At 41.7% G+C, this 11,991-nt stretch overlaps 1 protein-coding gene across 1 annotated transcript in view; it reads right to left on the reverse strand.

The window, feature by feature from the left end:
* LOC130361875 (EF-hand calcium-binding domain-containing protein 14-like) overlaps positions 1-7,925 on the reverse strand; it is a 125,629-nt gene extending 117,704 nt beyond the window's left edge. Inside the window, exons 1-2 of the mRNA XM_056565510.1 lie at positions 7,805-7,925; positions 7,611-7,675 (exon numbers count right to left, since the gene is read on the reverse strand). The gene's annotated coding sequence lies outside the window, so the exon portion shown is untranslated. The remainder of the gene's footprint in view (positions 1-7,610; positions 7,676-7,804) is intronic.
* Between the last annotated feature and the right edge of the window lie 4,066 nt (positions 7,926-11,991).

Raw genomic sequence — 11,991 nt, forward strand, 5'->3', positions numbered from 1 at the left:
CTAATTAATAGTTTATTCTTCAGCTCCATGCCTAATGCAATCTTTCAAACTTGGAATAAAATCAGAGTAAAAATTTTATTTTTACTTTTAATCCCAATGGTAATACTCTAAATAACAATTCAAAAGTTGTATGTCATAGAAATTAATACGAAGCTCCCCTCAGAATTTGTCAGGCTGTATTGGTAAATAATACATTTTATCAACAGTCAAAGGAAAATGACACTTTTTTACATTATTAGGTCCAGAATTCTGAACTTATTCACTCTATGGCTATGTTCACATGGGAGAATGTCTGCACGGAAAACTTCTGTTTGGATATTTCCCAACAGGGGAGCACTGGCAGAACATGCCAGCAATAGAAAGTATTGTAGTTGGTCGGCACTGCAGAAAATGTCCGGTGCTCGTGGATAAGTAGATATAGTAGAAATGAAGAAATCCCGGCACTTGTAATATTTTTTCAATGATTTTTACTTATCAATTGTAGTATTACAGCATATATTGGACGCAGCATGCATTCCACCTCTGTAGCCTTTATCAACTGCCAATATAGGTATAGACAATAGTGCAATTTATATGTGTCTGAGGCTCACAATTATGACGTAATTGTTGCCATAGTAACATGATAAACAAAATCACAGCTGATGCACAGAAAACAAATATGCAAAAAAGCAAATATACAAAAAAAAAGGGGGGGGGAGGATACAAAAAAAATTACTTGAATCATTCTGTAGGAAATAAAATTTCTCAATTCTCATTGCTTCATGTATGTCTCTGTGGAGGAGAATAATTGTATATCAATTATATTTTTATATTATTTTTATTTTTATATCAGGTAAGCAAGATCATATTCCCAATTCATTCCCCTGGGTTCCAATGTACCTAATTTGTGAATCCAGTATGCCTCTTTTTTAACAAGCAATTTCTTAATGTCTCCACCTCTCCTAGGTGGGAACACTTCATCAATGACCTGATATCTAAGTTGAGCTATATCATGTCCCTTCTGCTTGAAGTGATGTGGTATTGGGAACATTAAATTCTCACATCGGATAGTAGACTTTTGTCCATTAATGCGGTCTCCCACACGCTGGGTCGTCTCCCCAATGTATAGGAGACCGCATGGACACTTGATCACATAAATAACATTTTTCGATTTACAGGTAAAATAACCTTTTATGGTAAATTTCTTACCTGTATGGGGATGTTCAACCATGTCTCCTCTGAGTATGTTGCTACATTGTGAGCAATTGAGGCACGGAATACTGAGAAACATTTGTTTGGACTTTTTCTGAGACCCCCACATCTGCCCTAATCAACTTGTCCCTCAGATTAGGGGATCGTTTGTTGAATATTAGTGGGGGATGTTGAAACTCACTAACTGTAGGATATGCTTTACCAAGGATGGACCAGTGTGTATGTATTATTTTATCAATCTTGTGACTATGAGGATGGTAGGTCCTGACAAAAGGAATCATTTTTTCTTTACTTCTTTCTTTTCTTTCTATCCCTTCAGGGAGCGCATCAATTATCCTATCTGGATCTTTTCTTTTCACATATCAACAGCATTTAGCATTTGGGAAGAACTGAAATTCACAATGACAGTTAGTTATACAGAGATAATTTTTTTGGATACCACTGTTTAAAAAAACAATAAGGGTGGACTATATACTGATTTGTACAGAAAAAGCACTGATAGAAATAGCATATTACATTACACCAGTATTCACCCCCCCCCCCCCCCCCCAGTATTAACCCCTTCATGACCCAGCCCATTTTCACCTTCATGACCTGGGCATTTTTTGAAAATCTGACCACTGTCACTTTAAACATTAATAACTCTGGAATGCTTTTACTTATCATTCTGATTCTGAGATTGTTTTTTTCGTGACATATTCTACTTTATGTTATTGGTAAAATTTCACTGATATTTGTATCCTTTCTTGGTAAAAAATCTAAAAATGTCATGAAAATTTTGAAAATTTAGCATTTTTCTAACTTTGAAAGTCTCTGCTTGAAAGGAAAATGGATATTCCAAATAAATTACATATTGATTCACATATACAATATTTCTACTTTATGTTTGCATAAAAAAATTGACAAGTTTTTACTTTTGGAAGACACCAGAGGGCTTCAAAGTTCCGCAGCAATTTTCCAATTTTTCTCAAGATTTTCAAAATCGTAATTTTTCAGGGCCCAGTTCAGGTTGAAAGTGGATTTTAAGGGTCTTCATATTAGAAATAACCCATAAATGACCCCATTATAAAAACTGCACCCCCTAAATTATTCAAAATTACATTCAGTAAGTGTTTTAACCCTTTAGGTGTTTCACAGGAATAGCAGCAAAGTGAAGGAGAAAATTTTAAATCTTCATTTTTTACACTCGCATTTTCTTGTAGACCCAATTTTTGAATTTTTACAAGGGGTAAAAGGAGAGAAATCACCCTAAAATTTGTAACCCAATTTCTCTCGAGTAAGGAAATACCTCATATGCGTATGTAAAGTGTTCGGCGGGCTCAGTAGAGGGCTCAGAAGGGAAGGAGCGACAATGGGATTTTGGAGAGTGAGTTTTTCTGAAAGGGTTTTTGGGGGGCATGTCCCATTTAGGAAGCCCCTATGGTGCCAGAACAGTGGACCCCCCCCACATGTGACCCCATTTTGGAAACTATACCCCTCATGGAATTTAATAAGGGGTGCAGTGAGCATTTACACCCCACTGGCGTTTGACAGATATTTGAAACAGTGGACTGTGCAAATCAAAAATTGTATTTTTCATTTTCACAGACCACTGTTCCAAAAATCTGTCATACACCAGTGGGGTGTAAATGCTCACTGCACCCCTTATTAAATTCCGTGAGGGGTGTAGTTTCCAAAATGGGGTCACATATGGATATTTATTGTTTTGCGTTTGTCAGAACTGCTGTAACAATCAGCCACCCCTGTGCAAATCGCCTCAAATGTACATGGTGCACTCTCCCTTCTGGGCCTTGTTGTGCGCCCCCAGAGCACTTTGCGCCCACATATGGGGTATCTCTGTAGTCGGGAGAAATTGCCTTACAAATTTTTGGGGTCTTTTTTCCCTTTTACCTCTTGTGAAAATGAAAAGTATAGGGCAATACCAGCATGTCAGTGTAAAAAATTTATTTTTTTACACTAACATGCTGGTATAGACCCCAACTTCACCTTTTCATAAGGGGTTGAAGAAGAAAAAGCCCCCCAAAATTTGTAAGGCAATTTCTCCCGAGTACGGCGATACCCCATATGTGTCCCAAAACTGTTGCCCTGAAATACGACAGGGCTCCAAAGTGAGAGAGCGCCTTGCGCATTTGAGGCCTGAATTAGGGATTTGCATAGGGGTATTCTATGCCAATGATTCCCAAACAGGGTGCCTCCAGCTGTTGCAAAACTCCCAGCATGCCTGGACAGTCATTGGCTGTCCGGCAATACTGGGAGTTATTATTTTGCAACAGCTGGAGGCTCCGTTTTGGAAACAGTAGCGTACCAGACGTTTTTCATTTTTTGGGGGGAGGGGGGCTGTGTAGGGGTATGTGTATATGTAGTGTTTTTTACTTTTTATTTTAGGTTAGTGTTAGTGTAGTGTAGTGTTTTTAGGGTACAGTCACATGGGCAGAGGTTCACAGCAAGTTTGCCGCTGGAAGTTTGAGCTTCAGCGCAAAATTTGCGCCATCTCAAACTTGCAGCACTCACTGTAAACCTCCGCCCATGTGAGTGTACCCTGTACATTCACATTGGGGGGGGCAAACATCCAGCTGTTGCAAACTCCGAGCATGCCCTTTGGCTGTCCGTGCATGCTGGGAGTTGTAGTTTTGCAACAGCTGGAGGAACGCTGGTTTGGAAACACTAAGTTAAGTAATAAACTTTCAAGTGTTTTGCAACCAAACTTAGTGTTTCCAAACCAGTGTGCCTCCAGCTGTTGCAAAACTACAACTCCCAGCATGCATGGTCTGTCAGTGCATGCTAGGAGTTATAGTTTTGCAACAATTGCAACAGCTGGAGGCACTGAGGTAGGAAACGGACAATGTTTCCCAACTAGTGTGCCTCCAGTTGTTGCAAAACTACAACTCCCAGCATGCCCAGACTGCCCAGGCATGCTGGAAGTTGTAGTTCGGCAATATCTGAAGGATCAGATGTTGCCGAACTACAACTTCCAGCATGCTTGGGCAGTCTGGGCATGCTGGGAGTTGTAGTTTTGCAACATCTGGAGGTCCACAGTTTGGAGACCACTGTATAATGGTCTCCAATCTGTGCTCTTCCAGATGTTAGAGAACTACAACTCCCAGCATGCCTGGACAGACTGAGCATGCTGAGATTTGTAGTTTTGCAACATCTGGAAGAGCACAGATTGGAGACCATTATACAGTGGTCTCCAAACTGTGGGCCTCCAGATGTTGCAAAACTACAACTCCCAGCATGCCCAGAAAGCCAAAGGCTGTCTGGGCATGCTGGGAGTTGCAGTTTTGAAACTCTCAGAGGCAGCAGTGAGATCGCTTTACGGCGATCTCACTGCTGCCAATGAAGATGCCGCACTGCTGCTGCAAACTCACCTCCGGGACGCAGCGCAGCCGGGACCGCATGGAGGACGCCGGGACCGCTCGGGACACCGCTCGGACGGGTAAGTGACGCCGGGGGACGGGTCAGGGACACTTAGCAGAGCGGTGTGTGTCCCGATCCCCGTGATCGGGACTCACACACCGCGCTGCTAAGTATTTTCATAGCGAAACGCTGCTATCAGCTAGTCAGATTTGACCAGCTGATAGCAGCGATCGCTGGGGGGGGGGGGGGGGGGGGGGGGGGGGGATCAGTGATAGCCACCATCTTTCCGGGCGCTGCGGGGTGCCGCGAGTAGCGGCCGTAATGTTCATGACGTACCTGTATGTCATGGGTCGGGAACACCTTGCCACCCATGACGTACAGGTATGTCATAGGTCGGGAAGGGGTTAAAGGGGTATTCCAGGCAAAAACGTTTTTTATATATATCAACTGGCTCCGGAAAGTTAAACAGATTTGTAAATTACTTCTAATAAAAAATCTTAATCCTTCCAATAGTTATTAGCTTCTGAAGTTTTCTGTCTAACTGCTCAATGATGATGTCACGTCACGGGAGCTGTGCATGATGGGAGAATATCCCCATAGGTGCTGGACAGCTCCCGGGACGTGAGTCATCAGAAAGCAGTTAGGCTGGGTTCACACTACGTTTTGTCCCATACGGGAGCGCATACGGCAGGAGGGAGCTAAAACCTCGCGCTCCCGTATGTTACCGTATGCGCTCCCGTATGCCATTCACTTCAATGAGCCGACCGGAGTGAAACGTTCGGTCCGGTCGGCTCATTTTTGCGCCGTATGCGCTTTTACAACCGGACCTAAAACCGTGGTCAACCACGGTTTTAGGTCCGGTTGTAAAAGCGCATACGGCGCAAAAATGAGCCGACCGGACCGAACGTTTCACTCCGGTCGGCTCATTGAAGTGAATGGCATACGGGAGCGCATACGGTAACATACGGGAGCGCGAGGTTTTAGCTCCCTCCTGCCGTATGCGCTCCCGTATGGGACAAAACGTAGTGTGAACCCACCCTTAGACAGAAAACAGCAACTCAACTTCAGAAGCTAATAACTATTGGAAGGATTAAGATTTTTTAATAGAAGTAATTTACAAATCTGTTTAACTTTCCGGAGCCAGCTGATATATAAAAAAAGTTTTTGCCTGTAATACCCCTTTAAGAAATCAATACCATTCTCACAGAAACAGAGGATTAGGAGAATAGTGACAAATCCTGAGAGACAAGAGGAAAGACTGTTGGAACTACGAGATGAATTCAGGAATAAGGGATACCCTGATAGGATAATTGATGCGATCCCTGAATGGAGAGAAAGAAAAGAAAGAAGTAAAGAAAAAATGATTCCTTTTGTCAGGACCTACCATCCTCATAGTCACAAGATTGATAAAATAATATATACACACTGGTCCATCCTCGATGTAGCATATCCTACAGTTAGTGAGTTTAAACATGCCCCACTAATATGCAACAAATGGTCCCTTAATCTGAGGGACAAGTTGATTAGGGCAGATGTGGGGTCTCAGAAAAAGTCCAAACAAATGTTTTTCGGTACTAAAAGACAAGGCACATTTCCGTGCCTCAATTGCTCACAATGTAGCAACATAATCAGAGGAGACATGGTTGAACATCCCAATACAGTTAAGAAATGTCCCATAAAAGGTTATTTTACCTGTAAATCGAAAACTTTTATTTATGTGATCAAGTGTCCATGCTGTCTCCTATACGTTGGGGAGACCACCCAGTGTGTGGGAGACCGCATTAATAGACACAAGTCTACCATCCGATGTAAGATTTTAATGTTCCCAATACCACATCACTTCAAGCAGAAGGGACATGATATAGCTCAACTTAGATATCAGGTCATTGATGAAGTGTTCCCACCTAGGAGAGGGGGAGACATTAAGAAATTGCTTGTTAAAAAAGAGGCATACTGGATTCACAAATTAGGTACATTTGAACCCAGGGGAATGAATCGGGAATATGATCTTGCTTACCTGACATAAAAATAATATAAAAATATAATTGATATACTATTATTCTCATCCACAGAGACATACATGAAGCAATGAGAATTGAGAAATTTGATTTCCCACAGAATGATTCAAATAATGTTTTTTTGTATCCTTCTCCCCTTTTTATTTATATATTTGCTTTTTTTGCATATTTGTTTTCTGTGCATCAGCTGAGATTTTGTTTATCATGTTACTATGGCAACAATGATGTCATAATTGTGAGCCTCAGACGCATATAAATTGCACTATTGTCTATACCTATATTGGCAGTTGATAAAGGCTACAGAGGTGGAACGCATGCTGCGTCCAATATAGGCTGTAATACTACAATTGACAAGTAAAATTCATTGAAAAATATTACATGATTATAACATGATTATAGGGTATGTTTATACAGGACTGAAAGGCTACAGATTTGCAGATTAAGTTGATGTTTATTGGGTATATCCACAACAAATCTGCATCCTATGTAAATAATGTCTTAGATATTTAAAGTGTCAAGCAGAATAGTTTATTGAAAGCACATATAAATAGGTACAAACATACTAGTAAAGTGGCCCAGGTACAGTATTCAATGGATGAATAAACAAACAAACATGAGGGAAAGGGTCTATAAAATTCCAGGTAGAAGAAACAGATATCAGGTGGGTCAATTGCAGTAAATTGCACAGGTCATATAGCATACATAGAAAAGAAATACAGGGGTGTGTACAAAAGAACACAAACAAACAGCATACCTTCAAAGACATAAATAAAAGGAGACAGTGTTTGGAGAGTCAAGCCAGGGCTGCCAGTCTTTATAAAATAGATCCAGAGTATCTTCCCTCACTGCCAACATCTTTTCCGACAACATTATCTTATCGTCCCTCTCAACCCCCACAGAAAACAACAGTGCTGAGGACCGCCACCTGGAGGTGGATCCTAGTTGCTAGTAAGATAAATTGCATCAACTTAAACAGTGCATGTTTCATAGTAGAAGGTTTATCAACCAAGAGACAAATAGTGAGGTGTAGTGGGCAATGTGTACCTAGAGTAGATGATATGAGGTCAGCAACTTGTCTCCAGAGGGCTGCAATAATAAAGATGTAGATCCTGCAGGTAAGAGTAAACAAAGAGAAGATGTTAGGAAGAGAAGTGAGGGGTGAGGTAGGAGTGAGAAAAAGATCATCAACAAAGAGATTAGTTTTATAAGAAGAGCTGGTGATCCCGGTTGAGGATTACCAATGGTTCCGTGGCCAAAGCAAAAAGTTCTGGGGACAGTGGACAACCCTGGCGAGTGCTATGGGCAACTCAGCAGCTTTTCCTGGAAGTTTCTGAGTTGCCCATAGCAACCAGATTACTTCCTTCATTTTTCAGAGGTCTTTTCAAAAATGAAAGAAGCAATCTGATTGGTTGCTATGGGCAACTGCACAAATCTTCCCCTCTACACTGGTTTTGATGAATCTCCCCCATAGAAGGAGATTTATCAAAACCTGTCCAGAGGAAAAGTTTCTGAGTTGCCCATAGCAACCAATCAGATTGCTTCTTTTAATTTTAGAGGCATTTTCAAAAATGAAGTAAGCAATCTGATTGGTTGCTATGGGCAACTGCTCAACTCTTCCTCTACACTGGTTTTCCGCATATGCGCACATTCGCGAATATTGAGCCCTCCCTTCTTTAATGGTATAGGGAACTTTACAAAAAGTTGATTTTAGAAATGCTGAATGACACACATACCTACCAACGTCTCACAAGTGATCCGACCAACACTGTAAAGAACAAATTATTTCCTCTTTTAGAAGAAGGAGTTACCCTATCCATCATAACAAAAAGACAAGCAGAATATCTTTTACCAAGTTTTGCCAAATGTCCGGTATTCCATGCTCTCCCTAAGCTACACAAAGATAAATTCCCCCCTCCTTTGAGGCCCATAGTAGCGGGCATTGACTCATTGTTAGAAAGGTTGAGCGCATGGTTGGATGGCCTTTTGCCACCGTTAGTATCCCGAACTACAGGATTTATCAGAGACACTAAAACATTATTGCAAGCCATGAAGACGCGCAAATGGAATAACATTCCAGCATTATTCAGGACTGCATTCAAGTAATACCCCGCAAGGCATGATCACTCCATAACATATTGTCCCCCAGTGACTTTAACTCCTCACCCAAACAGGACACATGGTTAACATGCAAAGGGAGTTATAAATGTAGTCATTCTAGATGTTCTATATGCCAGTATATGACCAATCAAACTACATTTCATTCATGTACTACTGGACAGATACACAATATAAAAAGTTTTATCAACTGCCAGACGCATCATGTAGTTTATAGCATTACCTGCCTACGGTGCAACCTACAATATGTGGGCTATACTAGCAGGAAACTTAAGGTCAGAATTCAAGAACATCTCTACATACCTGACAGTAACAAGATCACAAACAGATCCATGTCAGGCTTTACAAAACACATCATTGAAAAACACGCAGGTACTATTCCCGAAATTACAGTGACAGGCTTAGAGAGGGTACGCCCACCATCACGAGGTGGTGACTGGAGTAGGGCCGTGTTCAGACGGGAGGCATATTGGATTTTGGTTCTAGATACTCGCTTCCCGCATGGACTCAATTTTAGACACGACCTGAGTTATATCTATTAGAAGTTTCTATGTATATCTTATTTTCTTATTTATAATGACTCTCCAGCATATACCATCTGTTATGCATTATCCATGTCTTATTTTACCTCTTGCCACGTGCTCACCTGATCTCAGAGGGTGACGTCACCAGATGTAATAGTATATAAGGTATATCTGTTGTCTGAAGCATTGACCATGATTAAGACTTGTTAACAAGTCGAAACGCGTTGATGCGTTTCGTTTGTGCTTTTAGCCATTCCTTTTTTTCTACGTTGGATTTTAATATGATTCATTAAAGTTACAAACTTTTATCCAGTCTTGGGAGCCAGATTTTCCCCATTTTGTTTCATCTGATGTACCTGGGAACACGGCCCTTGCTCATTCTGTGGCTTCCGCTGGAGGGTGTGCTGAGTTCACTGTGATCTGGGTCTGCATGCTGCTAACGGTGAGCTGAACCTTTACCTACTTTTCTGGACATAGGGAACTGAGACTTGTGCATTAGTGTTGCTCGCGAATATTCGCAATTCAAATATTATTCGCGAATATCGCATATTCGCGAATTCGCGAATTTCGCGAATATAGCGCTATATATTCGTAATTACGAATATTCGTTTTTTTTTTTTTTTTTCTTCACAGTACACATCACAGTGATCACCCCTCTCTGCTTCCAGCTTGTGTGGTGTAAAGAAGGCTGTAATACTACTGTGTGAGACTGGCGTGCGAAAATTTGCATATGCGAAAATTAACATATGCTAATGTTCGCATATGCGAATTTTCACATATGTTAATTTTCGCATGCGCGTATTTTCGTATACGCGAAAATAAAACGAGAATATAACGAATATGCGAATATTCGCGAATATATGACGAATATTCGTCCATATATTCGCGAATATTCGTGAATTCGAATATGGCCTATGCCGCTCAACACTATTGTGCATTAACTCTGTGATTTTTTGCCCATTGAAACCAATAGACCTATTCTGGTCTATGGGGATCTCACAGCATTTAAAACAGTAAGCGAAGAAGGAACATCTTGGCAGCACAGTGGATGGGAGACCACCATGGGTTCGAGTCCCGGGTGGGACGGTGTTTTACAATGCTGTGGTTTAACTTTACTTTCCTGTAAACGCTGCTGAGTTGCCCATAGCAACCAACCAGTTTGCTTCTTTCATTTTTCACAAAGCCTCTGCAAAATTAAAGTAGCAATCTGATTGGTTGCTATGGGCAACTCAGAAACTGTTCCTCTGGACAGGTTTTGATAAATCTCCCTCTCTGGGGGAGATTCATCAAAACCAATGTAGAGGAAGAATTGTGCAGTTGCCCATAGCAACCAACCAGATTGCTTTCTTCATTTTTGAAAAGGCCTCTGAAAAATGAAGGAAGCAATCTGGTTGCTATAGGCAACTCAGAAACTTTTCCAGGAAAAGTTTCTGAGTAGCCCATAGCAACCAATCAGATCGCTTCTTTCATTTTGCAGAGGCCTTGTGAAAAATGAAAGTAGCAATCTGGTTGGTTGCTATAGGCAACTCAGCAGCGTTTCCAGGAGAGTAAAGTTAAACCACAACACTGTAAACCTGTGTCCCACCCCAGGACTCAAACCCATGGTGGTCTCCCATCCACTGTGCTGCCAAGACAGTCCTGCTTAGCTTACTGTTTTAAATGCCATGAGATCCCCATAGACCACAATGGCCCTATTGGTTTCAATGGGCAAAAAATTACAGAGTTAATGCACTAATCACAGTTCCCTATACCATTAAATAAGGGAGGACTCAATATTCGCGATTATGCGAATATATTTTCGCATATGCAAAAAAAAAAAACCCACAAATATAACGAATATGCAAATTTTGCGAATATATAACAAATATTCGTCCATATATTCGCGAAATATCGCGAATTCGAATATGGCCTATGCCGCTCATCACTAGTCAGGAGCAGGCATTCGCAGTACCCAAGAGGGTTTCATAACCCTAATTGATAACCCAAGAGGGTTTCATAACCATAATTGTGAATTTTTTGAGGCATCTGGCATTGGTGGCTGGAAATCCTGGCTGATCCATCCCTGATTCATCTTCACAAACGTCAGTCTCTCCACATTTTTCATGGACAGGCAAGTTCGCCTTGGGGTGACTATGGCTCCGGCCGCACTTAACACCTGCTCTGATAGCACACTACTGGCCGGGCAGGACAGATTTTCCAGGGCAAACTCTGCTAGTTGCGGCCATAAATCAAGTTTGGTTGCCCAGAAGTCCAGCGGATGTTCAATGTTTGTTGGCATGGCCATGTCAAGGTATACCACCACCTCTAGCTCCTCTGGCTGCTCCTGCTCCTCCACTCCGGTCTAATGACTAGAAACACCGGCCATCTCATCCAACCTAAACTGTGCTCCACTCTGCCCCTCATCTTCCTTCTCCAGTTCAGCCCCCACAGGGCTCATGTAGCCTTGAGATGTAGGCACAACGTCTCCATTGCCATGACCAGCCATCGTTTCAATCATTTGTTGTAGGAAATGTATGAGTGGAATTATGTTGTTCATGCCATAATCCAGGCGACTTACAAATAATGTGGCTTCCTCAAAGGGCCTCAGAAAACAGCAGGTGTCAGGTATGAGCTGCCACTGGTTCACATTGAAGTTACACAGTGGAGTACTCCTATCTGCTTGGATCATCAAGAAATCGGTGATGACTTATCTTTGTTCGTATAGTCTGTTCAAAATATGGAGGGTGGAATTCCAACGTGTGGCAACGTCACAAATAAGACTATGTTGTGGGATACCGTTCTGACGC

The sequence above is a fragment of the Hyla sarda genome, chromosome 1 (assembly GCF_029499605.1).
Source record: "Hyla sarda isolate aHylSar1 chromosome 1, aHylSar1.hap1, whole genome shotgun sequence".
Lineage (NCBI taxonomy): Eukaryota > Metazoa > Chordata > Amphibia > Anura > Hylidae > Hyla > Hyla sarda.